Below are 13,723 nucleotides of genomic sequence, written 5' to 3' on the forward strand. Positions count from 1 at the left end.
TTTTTGTAACGTTTTGGGAGAGAGAGAAGAGAAATATATGGATAATAGAAATGTTTTAAAACAGAATTTATTTTTTCTCCTTATATAAAGTAGAGCTCATTGCTTTTTGTCACAAAGTATGCATTTTTAATTGACATTAATTGACCATGATTACAAGAAAACAGAGAAATTCTTGAGTGTAACTTTGAGTAAACTTAAAATGTCTGTATACTTGTTTCCCCAAACACATATTTAAATTAGTAGGTAGGCAGCTCTGTCTATCTACCTATCTGTCCATACATCCATCTATCCATCTATTTATCAAGAGCTTAGGACTGTAATAAGACCTGAAGGATATCTTGTGTGTGTGTATAGATACAGAGAGAGAGAATGAGAGAAAAATAAGAATTTCTCTTGCCATTAGGCAAGAAAGCGGAACAGATAAACTACAAAGAGTGATGGGTTTGCAAAATATTAATCTGAAAAAAGGCTAAAACTTCCTTATGGCCTGATTTTTTTCTCTGTATTCCCTACATCTAGTATTTATTAACTCTGTGGATATGTGGAACGAGCCTATTAATGGGGACACTGACTTAACATTTTATTAATTTCAAAATTTTATGTAATTTTTAAACTTTTCTGAGTCATATCTGATTTTTAGAGCCTAATATTTTCTTCAGGTATTTCCTCAAATAAAGCTTACACTGAAGACATTTCTCTCCGTTTTACATGAAATAGCAAATCAAATGCATACTTATTTTTTTCCATAGCACTTATCATCATCTTTCATATCTTATAGTCATTCATATATTGATTAACGTGTACATTTTTTATTGCCTGTTCATTTACATTAGAAAGTAGCCACCACAATTACTAGTATTTTGTTTGTCTGGTTCTTTGCTGTATCTCCAGTACTTCAGTGTCTAGTCTATAAAAGGATAGACCATATATTTGTTGACTGAAAGGTGAGCTTTACTTATTTTCATATATACACAAGAAGTTAACCAAAATTTTAGAAGGTTTTTTCTGAAGTGTTAAAGGCATATTGCATATGAAGGATTTAGGATAGTGTGTGGCTCATGGCATATAGGAAATGAATGATTAATTTCATTGTTATTAACACAGTGCAAGCTACCTGACATGTAGTAGTAAATCAATGGATTTTAATACTCCTTCCTTTCCTTTTCATTTTTTTTTTATTTATCACTTGTGTTGAATTTCTAGCTTTTGAATAGAATCATAAAAAGGCAGAGAAAAACAGACAACAATAAAAAGGATTAATATATAAAACATTAATACTAATGTGTGTAATTAAAATTATATGTATAATTAAGATTCTTGGCAACAATTGTACAAAAGGTAGGAGGGCATATATGATGTCACGTTATTTTTAAACTTTAGCATCTGGAATTTAGTAGTGAAAATACTCATATCAAATCTTATTAAGTCAAAAGTATTCAGGTTGTAATTTCTTGAGTAATAGAAGAGTAAAAGAGTGTAAAATTACGAATCTCATGAAAAAATAAATAATTAAAGGTAACTGATTAATCTACCAGCAGAACATCAGGTAAGAGAGAAGAAAATACGTGATGCAACAGATATATGTAAATCCCAATACTTAAGCAATTTCAATAATTCCAAAGATAATATATAATCAAATCAAATAATATAATTCTGGAGTTTAAAAAGGAATCTAATTTTTTTTTAAGACAAACTTGAGGTGGGAAAATCACTTGAGCCCAGAAATTCGAGGCCAACCTAGGCAACATTGAAGACCCCCATCTCAAAAAAACAAACAAAAAACTCCTAAATTAAAAGCATCACCACTAACAAAAAATAGATGAATATTATAAAAGAATGGAAAAACATACAATTAAAAAAGAAACAATAACAAGAAGAAAGTTAGTGTAACTATGCAAGACTTTAGACAAGAAAAATTACCAGAGCCAAAGAAAGTTATTTTAAAATGATAATAGGTCCTTATGTCAGGGAGATTATCAGTTCTAAACATACATACACAGGTATATAATAACATAGGTGTATCCCATGTAAAGTATAAATTGACAGATATAAAAAGGAAATTAATATTATCACAAACATATTGGAAAACTTTTCACATGTCTTTCTCAGTTAAAAACAAAACAAAACAAAACAAAGTAGACAAAATACCAGCAAAGAAACAGAGAGGGTATATGATCTCAATCAAGAGTGAAGAAATACAACATAGAATGAAGAGCAAAAAATGATATATTTGCCAAAATGGAAATGGAAGTAAATAGAAAAACATAATTATCTTGCATCTATTTTATTTTATTTTTTTCAGTATTTAATCCTTTAATCAAATGTTGTCCACTATAAGAGGCAATATTTTTATCTTTTTTCGCCCAAAGACAATTTACATTGAATTTTCCTTTATCTATATTTGCCTCATCTGTTTATTTCATTCTGTACTTCTATAGAGATAAGAGTTTAGGGCACTACCTATGCATGACAGTTTATATGTTCTGCTCCTTCTTTTAAAATTTGTCTCCTCATCCACTAAAAAAAATTCATTGGGAAATTTAGAATATGCTGTTTTCATGGGGATAATAGCTGTTTAAATATATATGATATCTATTTTAAAGAAAGCAAACACATACAATATATTTTCAATCTTTCCTAATAAGACAATACAGATTTGTATGTGTGTGTATGTGTGTGTATATGTGTATGTGTGTGTGTGTGTGTGTATGTGTATGTGTGTGTATGCATGTGCTTTAAAAAGGTCAGTTGGTCTAAGAGGTTTCCTTTTAACTCTACATACAAGTGCAAATCCAGTTAATTCTATTATTGACTAAAAGGACAATGAAAGCACATTTGTAAATGGATTCTATGTCCCAGTATGTATAAAGCACTTTAAGAATGTCTCATAGCTCTCAGAATCTTCCCTGACCTCAGATCAATGCTAGAGGTGACCTTTACATTATGTCCACAGTTAGATGGGAATTCAACAATGAGAACACTTGGACACAGGAAGGGGAACATCACACACTGGGGTCTGTTGTGGGTGGGGGGAGGGGGGAGAGATAACATTAGGAGATATACCTAATGTAAATGACGAGTTGATGGGTGCAGCACACCCACATGGCACATGTATGCATATGTAACAAACCTGCACATTGTGCACATGTACCCTAGAACTTAAAGTATAATTTAAAAAAAATAAAGAATGGCCACATAAGAGAATGGCCATATAACCTATTAACACATAAAACATCCATAACATAAAATGGCCACATAACAACATCAGTAAGTTACTTTTTAATCAGGAACATTTTTCCTTGCCAACTTTGCTCCAAAGTAAAATAATGATTTTAGGAAAATTTACTGGAATGATTCAGGAAAGCTATATGTTTTATCACATGCACAATTGAAAACTTTAAAAGTCATTATGTTCTTGCTTTGCAATTATCTGCTTGGAAATTTTCAAAGAAATATCAGAAGGAAAACAGTATATTATTAAAATTCATGTAGTGCAATAATTCTCTTTAGTGGATGAAATACACTATCCCAGCAAATCAATCTCTAGTTCTTGTATGGAAGGTGATCTGTTTGTAGATGACACCTTAATGTCCATTTTAATACACAGTAGGAGAAAATAGTTACCAGTAACTGCTCTCTCCCCTGGCATTCTTTTGGTGGCCCAGCAGGTAGACTGTGACATAAGTCTTGTATCTATTTTAAAAATTAAATTTAGTATTTTAAAACCTTCTTAGAAAACATCACCAGCCACGTACAATTTTAGTGGTCACTAGGTAAACATTTAAGATACAATATCATCAATATTTTAAGAAGGTACATCAGTGAATTAAAAAAAAAAAAAAGAGTATTTTCTGTATTATTTGACGAGGCCAGCATAACCTTGAAACAAAAATATGCTGAGGACATTGAAAGAAAGAAAATTAGAGGCCCAACTCTCACCTGAACATAAATGCAAAAATCCTAAATAAAAATCAAGTAAATGGAACATAGCAATACATAAAATACAATTATTTATCACAATTTGTTTACATTTATTGTATCAAAAATTTTGGATTAGTAAAATCAAAACATCAACCAACATAATTAACTGCAGGGAAAATTATATGATCATCTCAATAGATATAAGAAAATATTTGATAAATGTGATACCATTTATGTTTTTAAAAATAACTTAGAATACTAGAATTTTAAGAAACTTTCTTAATCTGACTACAAATTCTACAAAAAATAATAAAAATAAATTTCTGGAGAAATTTTGTGAAGTTCTTTTTTTAAGACTCAAGAAAGAACCCAAAGATGCCTACTCTCATCATAGTTACTCAGTGTTTCAAAGGAGGTTCTATTAAGGGCAGTAAAACCAGAGAAAAATGTTAGGCAAAATAATTGAAAAGGAAACAATAAAATTAACATTCACATATAATATGATTTTGTTCATAGAAAATAAAGGACTAGAGCAACAAACTATAAGAATCTATCAGTGGATTTAGCAAAGTATTTGGATACAATAGCAATACAGAACAACACAACAAAAAGAAAATGCAAAATTACTATTTGCAATAATATTTTTTTAAAAAAGAAATATTCAGTAATATATCTAATGAAAGATGTACAAAAGCTCTACATAAGAATCCACTAAACTTTATTAGAGAAAATGTGAAATGCCTAAATAAAGAGAATCTTTACCACAATTATAATTTGAAATATTTATTACTGCGAAGATACCAATTTTTTTACATTGATCAATACACTCAATATAGTCCCAAATTTAATTTTATATTCAGAACATATAAGAACTACAAACCAGTTAGTATAAAAAGCAATGAAATTTTAAAAATGGAGAAAGATTTGAGCAGTTGCTTTACAAAAGAGTTTATTCAAAAAGTCAATAAACATAAGTAAAAGTACTCAATACCATTAATGGTGAAAAAAATGCCAAGTAAAACCTAATGAAATACATTGCCATATTTTTATTAAATTCAATAAACATTTTAAAAGTGATGCCACCTATTCTTATTAAAAAGTCTCATATGCTTCCGGTGGAAATATAGATTGATACAATCTCTTTGGAAAGTTTGGAAAGTTGCTTACACCGCTAAGTCTAAGCATGCACATATATTATGACTAAGCAATCTATTTCTGTGTATACACCCCAGAATTGTCCATATGCATTCACCACAATTTATATATAAAAATAAGCATAGCAGTACTATTTGGAATGACACCAAATTGGAAACAACCCTAATGCTTATCAATAGTAGAATGGATAATGATACTATGTATCCATTTAATGAAATATTACATGGCAATGAAAGTGAAGAAACTACTGCATAACAGCATGGGTTTATCTCATAATACAATATTAAAAAAAATCAAGCCTATAACTAACGAGTGCACACTGTAATTCCATTATATAAAGTTGGAAATTAGCAAAACTGATGATAGAACTTAGGATGATGTTTTGGGGGAGACACAGTGACTCACAAGGGAATAATAGCGGATATATGATAATGTTCTCTTTCCAAATCTGTCTGTTGATTACATGGGTACGTTGAGTTCTTTAAATGCTTTGAGCTGAACAGTTACTATCTTTGTGTTCACATATGTTGTGCTTTAATAAAATCTCTACTTAAATATGAGATGACCAACCCTATTTTTTTGTTGTTTATCTCACTTCTTTTAATGAGCAAATGATAATGTTCCCAAGATTTTATCTAATAAATGTATTTCCATCTTTTTCTAATATTTCTTGCCTCAAATATCATTCAGAATTCACAAGGTTGCTTATACAGTTCTCTAAATCAGTACTCCTTCTAAAAGAAGAAACTCATTACAATCATTGCTTTGCTCTTAAATTATACAGAATACACAACTACATCTTCCAGATTCAGATGTGCCATAGAAAACCTTGCTGTGACTATTTGTTCCTCCACTAATATTGTGGAAAAGAATATTCACCGTTTAGAATTTCTCAGCACCCATATATTATAGGACCTGAGATGATCGCAAACTGCTAGTGCTGTAAGGAAACAGCATTATAACTATTTGTAAAAGTGGATTTTCTAGTTTTGTGTGTATCTTAGTCAGTTCTGGTTGCTGTAACAGACTGCCATAGACTCCATGGCTTATAAACAAAAATTCATTTATAAGTCATGTTGTGAAGGCTGTGAAAGCCAAGATCAAGATGGCGGCAGATTTGGTGTATGGTGAGAGCCCACTTCCTGTTCACAGACATTAATCTTCTGGGTATGTTCTCACATGGTGGAAGGGGTGAAGGAGCTCTACACAATTTCTTTTATAAAAGGACTAGTACCATTCCTGAGGACCCTGACTTCATGACCTAATTATATCCAAAGGCCCCACCTCCTAATACTTTCACATTTGGGAGTCAAGTATGGGAATATGTCCAGTTCCTTTGTGAGATTTGAACAACTGGGGGAATTTTACAAGTAAGTGCTTCTGCCATTTTCCCTAAAAATACACCATCACCTTTCTGTCACCTATGCAGTCTGAAAGTGGACTCAAATTTAGGTTCTATCTTACAAAGAACAAATCTGTAGAGGTATAAAGAGATTGTGATATGTGACCATGAGTTCCAAAAATCACTTTTTCTTTCCCATAGGAAGTGAAAGAAATGAGAGAAAATTAGATTTTACTGTGCTAATGAGGCACACAGGAAATGGTTTAGTTTTCCTTTTACTTTTTCATTAAAACAGGCAATGTGAGATCACAGTTAATTTGTCTACACTTTCATCTATTTGTCATAAATCAGACAAATGTAAAAGTTCAACTGAAAATTCTATAAGTCAAAGAGGATAGGGAGAAGGATCTAACATTTACAAGATGCCAATTATTTATATATTCTATTCATCTTTTCAAGAATTTTGTAAAATAAATATTATTGCAGTTTGATAGATAAGTAAACTACACTCAGTGGGCTTAAATATCACCCTCAGGTTCACAAAGATAGTACATTCAGAGATAGGAATCAAAGTCCATATTCTCACCAGCCTAACCATGCTGTTGCCACTCAGTGTAGACTTAGCCAACTTTAACCAATAGCCAGTTGATCCTTATCCGTATGTTGTACTTTACGTTCTGGGGGGCTTTACCTCTTATGAGTACTTGAACTGTAATTTGTGGTAGATATAATTTTAATTTATGCCCGCCTTATTACCTGTGTAGCCAACAGCAGCTTCCTTTCTGGAAAAAAAAAAAAAAAGTGTGGAATATTAGCATTTTATATCACAGACTTTGGATTTTGTAAATAACAGAAAACCCACTTAAAATCATTTTTTACCAATAGATCTGGAACGGAATTAGAAAAGATGACTACCACTTGGGAGGCTGAGACAAGAGAATGGCGTGAACTTGGGGGGCAGAGCTTGCAGTGAGCTGAGATCGAGCCACTGCACTCTAGCCTGGGTGACAGAGTGAGACTCCATCTCAAAAAGAAAAAAAGAGGGAGAAAAAAAAGAAAAGATGACTACCATAATATTCACGTTTTTCCAGGTGAACTTTTGAATGGGAAGGAAAAAAAAATTTTTGAAATGAAATTTGTTAAGAAAGCATAATACCGTGAACCAAGCAGCTATCTTACACAATGCAGTCCAATGCATTCAGTAATTAGATAAGTGCAGATGACCCACAGTGGACTGCCATATTTCATCAAATCTAATACACCACTATTGACTGTGATAGCACATTATTTTATAATGAAGAAAGAAGTACTACCAAATACTATTAATACACCATTGACTGTATGATGAATCCTGACTTTACAGGTGTTATATTTTGAAACAGAAAGATGTATGTTTTAGAATTAATGAAATTAGCAAGGTATCTTATGTAAACTTTATAGTGGCTGGAGCAAGATGATAATTCATCCCTCACTCACCAACCTATGTAGTGGATATTCTTCATTGATGGCAGCCTCCTTCTAAGAAGTGATTCAGTGATCCAGACTCTTTCCATTTGGGGTCTGGTCCATCTTTAACATAGGGCTTCCAGGGTCCCTGAGCTTATCTGCATCAAGAAGGCAGAAGGGAAAAGCACCTGGGGATTATGCATGGAAATTTTGTATAAGACTGGGCTGGAAATGAAATCTATCACTACTACTCATATTTCGTTGTTGGAACTCAGTTACGAGGCCACAAAAGAAGCTGGGATATTTCATAAGCTGTGTGCTCAGAAAGAAAAGGAATTTGGTTTAGAGAAGAGTGCAGCCGGCTCTACTATAACCTTCTAAGTTAGGCTTAGTATGTTCATCAGTATTCCAATCTTCTATTTGTTCATGAACTCATGCAAGACTGTTTTTCAGTGCCAATTTGGTTGAATGCACCACTGAGTGGACACACAAGGGCTGCTGCCCTAAAGAGACACTTAAAATGCACAGCACAATTTCTGTGTGCATGAAATTAGGCTGCGTTGTCTTAATCCTCTAAGATTTGGGTCATATTTTGCTTATGTAATACTGTAGCATAATTTAGTCTAATATGATTAGTAAACTCACTTGTCTCATCTTATTTATTGAAAATAACGATGAATACCTCATAGAGTAGTAGTAAGAATTAGTAGTAATACCTCATAGAGTAGTAGGAAGGATTAGAAGTAAGGATTACTTACAGTACTGAATCAAAGCATTAAGGACAGTGCCTTGCATATATAAATTAAAAAAAAACCTCATTACTGTTATTGTTATAAAAGAATTACTAACCTTTGAACTTGAAATATTTACTCTGATATGACATTTTTATATACTAATATTAAAATAATTTTCCTCCCAATGTATTTACAACTTAATTTTTACTTAATTTACTTAATCTTTTAAATTGCCTGAAAATGATCCCCTAACATAACCCTCAGAAAGAATTAGGATACTTGTATACACTCATATGTCCTTCTCATATGTACACTAAGATGATCTGTTTATAGACATGGGGAAGAATGTTGTCAGTTGTAACCTTTCTACCAGGGGTTGAGAGTCCTAGTGTTGTTTGAACTAGAATGGGCACAAATTGACAAAGTACAGTTTTCAGCTACTGCAGAGAGTATTTTTCTAATGGCAAGCCTTTCTAAAATTTTCAGAACCCGTGAGAGAGCTTTCAGTTTCCTCCAGAAAGATGTCAATAGTCTTTAGGCTAAAATATTTCTATTCTCCATGGTAATAGTACTTCACCTTCATTGTGAGAGCACTATACTCTATATTTTTTGGAGCTTGAAATAGATCCCTGATTTTATATATAAAGGTGAGAAATCCCTGGATTCATGCCACAGTGTGCTTTGTAGAAAAGACTGTTCTATGCTGTGGCGACTGACATATAATTATCTCACCTCACATGGCACCAAAAAGAAGGCATATTTTATTAATGATTGAAATACATCTGTGTTTCAAAAAAATATTGAAAGGTTAAACTAGAACATATTTTTATTTCATTATGGATAAAGTAGAATGCCTTTATGTCAAAATAGAATAATGGGACAAAATGAGAATTTAGTGTCAAGGCATAATTCTGCCTAAGGTCCGTTCTTAGGGAACGGACTTAATCTACACGATTAAGTTTTAAACTTCCAGAAGCGCACAACAGAAATTACCCAAAGTTAAATTATTATTCAAAAATAATTTCGGCTTTTAAAATTAAGTGTATAGGTAGGCATATTTTGGGTAAAATGTCTATAAATACAGATGATCCATCTGCTGTTGTCTTGGAAAAATACACTGCCGTTCATCCTGATTTTATTTTTCCTTTGCTCTCATCCTGGCATCAACATCAAAGTGAGGACCATCCACAGTAAAGATGTGCGAGAGATGCAGAAGTAGATGTAAATCAGGCCCAGTGTGGCTTGATTCCTAGATGCAGCTGATATTCATCTTTGTAATGAACAGAGCAATCACTGCATTTAAAATGTTTCCAAACAAAATTATCAAAGTCAACAATGTAATTGATCTTTATAACGTAGTTCAAAACAAGTTTGCCTTTTTTCAACCATTTGAGTATTTTGCTGGAGCAGCTTCAATTCAATTCTAATGTAATAATTCTCAATTCTCTCTCTTTTTTTTTTTTTTTTTGAGACGGAATCTCTGTCTGTCACCCAGGCTGGAGTGCAGTGGCGCCATCTCAGCTCACTGCAAGCTCCGCCTCCCGGGTTCATGCCATTCTCCTGGCTCAGCCTCCCGAGTAGCTGGGACTACAGGAGCCTGCCACCTCGCCCGGCTATTTTTTTTTTTTTTTTTTTTTTTTGGTATTTTTAGTAGAGATGGAGTTTCACCATGTTAGCCAGGATGGTCTTGATCTTCTGACCTCGTGATCCACCTGCCTCCACCTCCCAAAGTGCTGGGATTACAGGCGTGAGCCACTGCGCCCGGCCAATTCTCATTTTTTAAAGTAATTAATGTTTTGTGCAAAGTAATAAAATATGTGCACGGTTGTCATTCATTGCTATAAGAAAATTTATTCTTTATTGTTTGGAATCTTTTTATTTAAAAGCATGTTATTATTTTAAGGTTTCTAAAATGTATCTATATTCTGAAGCAGAAATAGTTACTTTGTGATTTTTACAAAGGTGCTTACCTTTCCATACCTACCAAATATAAACTATCTACATGGTACATTTCCTGTATATTTTGATTTTTATCATTGTATGTTTTAAAAGGTATTTTTGAAGCTTGTCATATTTGAAACATATAGGAAATACAGACGCTTGGGTATTTGTAACATATCGGAAATGAAATTGTTAATTATGGATATAAAATTTTGGCATGAAAATTCAACTTCTGTTTTAAAATTAGCCCTTTTTCTTTATATAATTATGACAAAATATGTAATAAACTTGTGTAAAGTTTAAGATTTGGAGTCATTCCTAAAGTTAATGATTACAATCACACCAAATTAACTCCATGAAAAGATAGTTATTCTTTCTTTCTGTATTATAGGAGTAATTTGTGAGATTCTGTTTGCTCAAATTTTCTTTGCTTGGACTTACATTTATTATTCTCTCTTTCCCTATGTTAAAGAATAATTAGCACTACTTTTAGTAGCTGGAGCTATTATTAAAAAGTATAAAATCTAGATAAACTCTGAATAGTTTACAAAGCCATTAGAAATTGTTAAATGAACCAATTAAACCTGGTTTTCTGAGATGGTAACTCTAGTTTAAAAACTTATCTTAATCCATCCCTAGGACAAACCAACTCTAAAGATTTCATCAATTATTTATAATTTTTTATTTTAATTTCTACATGATGGTTAATGAAATTTCCATACTGGTTATCCTTTTAAATTTCTTTTTTTTTTTTTTTATCCCTTAACCTCTTCATTTCCCCTTCCCCACCATTCCCAAAGTTTTATTCTATAACAGGAGAAATATTAATTCAAAGGTAAAAAGCTGCTAATAGTAATTATTTGCCTAGGAATTCCATCAGCTAGCTAGTGAGGAAAGATGTCTGTTTGGTAATTTAAAATGAAATTGAGTTAAAATAGGAAAATGTGTATGTAACTCAACATTGAAAAAAGTAGAAACTTGGTGAGTTTTGTTACATATCTTTCACTTATCTGTAGAATGATGACCTTAACGGCAGTTATACATTTTTGTTTTTCATCTCAAGGACTACTTGCCAACCGTATTATGTTTTCCAAATTGAATCTCATTTTGTGGTTGCCCTTTAATCACCGAAGGTCTCTTTTTATCATTTCTGTGCTAATTGGTGTTAAAACACTTGACAATTTATTGTGATTTAAGTTTCATTAGCTTGCATGTCTTTCTCTACTAGATGATTAATAGAGACGTTAAATAAGATTAAAACCTAGTAACAGTGCCCTGCCTACCCTGTCTCTACCTCTCCCCAACTAGGTAGCAATATGTTTTTTTGATGGAAGCAAAATGTAGTTCCAATCTATATCCTGTGAAGAATTAGGTTACTTTTATTTGATAATTTGAAGATTTAGAAATTCTCCCTTCAGCCTATGATATACATAAGTTAAGAGTAAAATTGTGCACTTATTAATTGATATAAACCTACATCAGTATTTGCATAAAATCAAATAATAGTTGTTTCTCAATTATTTAGCATTTTAAATATGAACATAATTTCAACATGAATAGCAATCTCGCACACAAAAATTCAACATGAATAGCAATCACACACACATGAATTAGGATATAGATATTTTAAAAACTAATTCACAATTTTAAATTTACACTTTTCAATTTCTTGAAAACATCTTAAAGTAGATTTTCTCCAAAGGATGGGCTTCAATTAACCTCATCTCAGGCTGACAATTCTTTCACCATTTTTAAAACAGCTTTATTGAGACAAAATTCACATATTATAAAATTCACACTTTTAAAGCATACAGTTCAATTACTTTTATTATATTCACAGGTTGTACAACCATTATCCACTGTCCTTAGCTGTGACCCATATGTTTTCATATGTATGTTGTTCTTGCAACATTTTTGTGCATTACTTAACTATATTACTGATCGTAATTTATATGCTTGCTTCCTAGTTATTTTATATAGACTCATTGTTTTCTAGACATGATGGTAAGTTTATTAGTGGCTAGACATATGTGCTTATAATGATATATTTAATCTGAAGTTTTGAATGTAGCAATAAGATAAAATAGATGTCAAAGTGAATATGAGTCAGATCATATTAAACTGATTTTATGAAGGAAATAGTCCAAATTCTTTAGCGGAACTTGTTTTACACACATATAATGTCTTTAGGTCTAGGGCTCTGTGCTTCAGGGATTGCATAGGGTTGAAGTTTCCCCTCAAAGTTCATGTCCACCCAGAACCTCAGAACAAAACCTTATGTGTAAATAGTGTCTATGCAGATGTAACCAAGTTAAGATGAAGTCATATCAGATTAGGGTGGGCTCTAAATCCAATATGACAGATGCCCTTATAAGAAAAGAGAAATTTGGAGCAGAGACACACAGAAGAGAAGGCCATGTAAAGGCACAGGTAGAAATTGGTGCAATGCATTTATAAGCCAAGAAACATCAAGGATATCTGGCAACTACTAGAAGCTAGAAGAGGCAAGAAAAGATTCTTCCCTAGAGCCTTCGGAAGGAGCAAAGCTCCAATGACAACTTGATTTCAGACTTCTAGTTTCAAAGCATGTGAGAGAATACATTTCTGTTGTTTTAAGTCACAGTTTGTGGGACTTTTTTTTTTTTTTTCACAACAGTCCCAGGAAGCTAACACAGAGATTTGAGTCTTTGAAATGATTTTCATAGTATTTTCTAGGTTTCCCTCTAGTGTCTAGGCCAATCTGGGACAGCTGTGTAGTCCAGGCATGGTTTTCCTAGTCTGGAAAGAGACTCCTGTGAGCTTCTGGGTCTTTATCCCCTTTTAGGCTCTCTGAAGCCCTCTACTTCTACATATGAGGTTGGAAATGCATTAAGAAGATGTAGGATTCACTCATCCTTCTGTTCCAGGAGAATGATCTCACAAGTGAATTGTCCCCTTGTGTTACTACAATGGAATGCCTGGGACTAATTTTTTTAAAATGGGTTTATTTGGCTCATGGTTCTGTAGGCTGTACATGAAGCATAGTACTGAAGTCTGCTTTTGGTGAGGGCCTCAGGAAACATAAAATCAAGATGAAAGGGAGCCAGAGTGTCGGGTGTCACAGGGCAATAGAAGGAGCAAGGTAGAGAAAGGGGAGGTGCCAGGCTCCAGCATTAACTCAGAGTGAGAACTCACCTGTTAACAA

Source organism: Macaca fascicularis, chromosome 18 (genome assembly GCF_037993035.2).
Source record: "Macaca fascicularis isolate 582-1 chromosome 18, T2T-MFA8v1.1".
Lineage (NCBI taxonomy): Eukaryota > Metazoa > Chordata > Mammalia > Primates > Cercopithecidae > Macaca > Macaca fascicularis.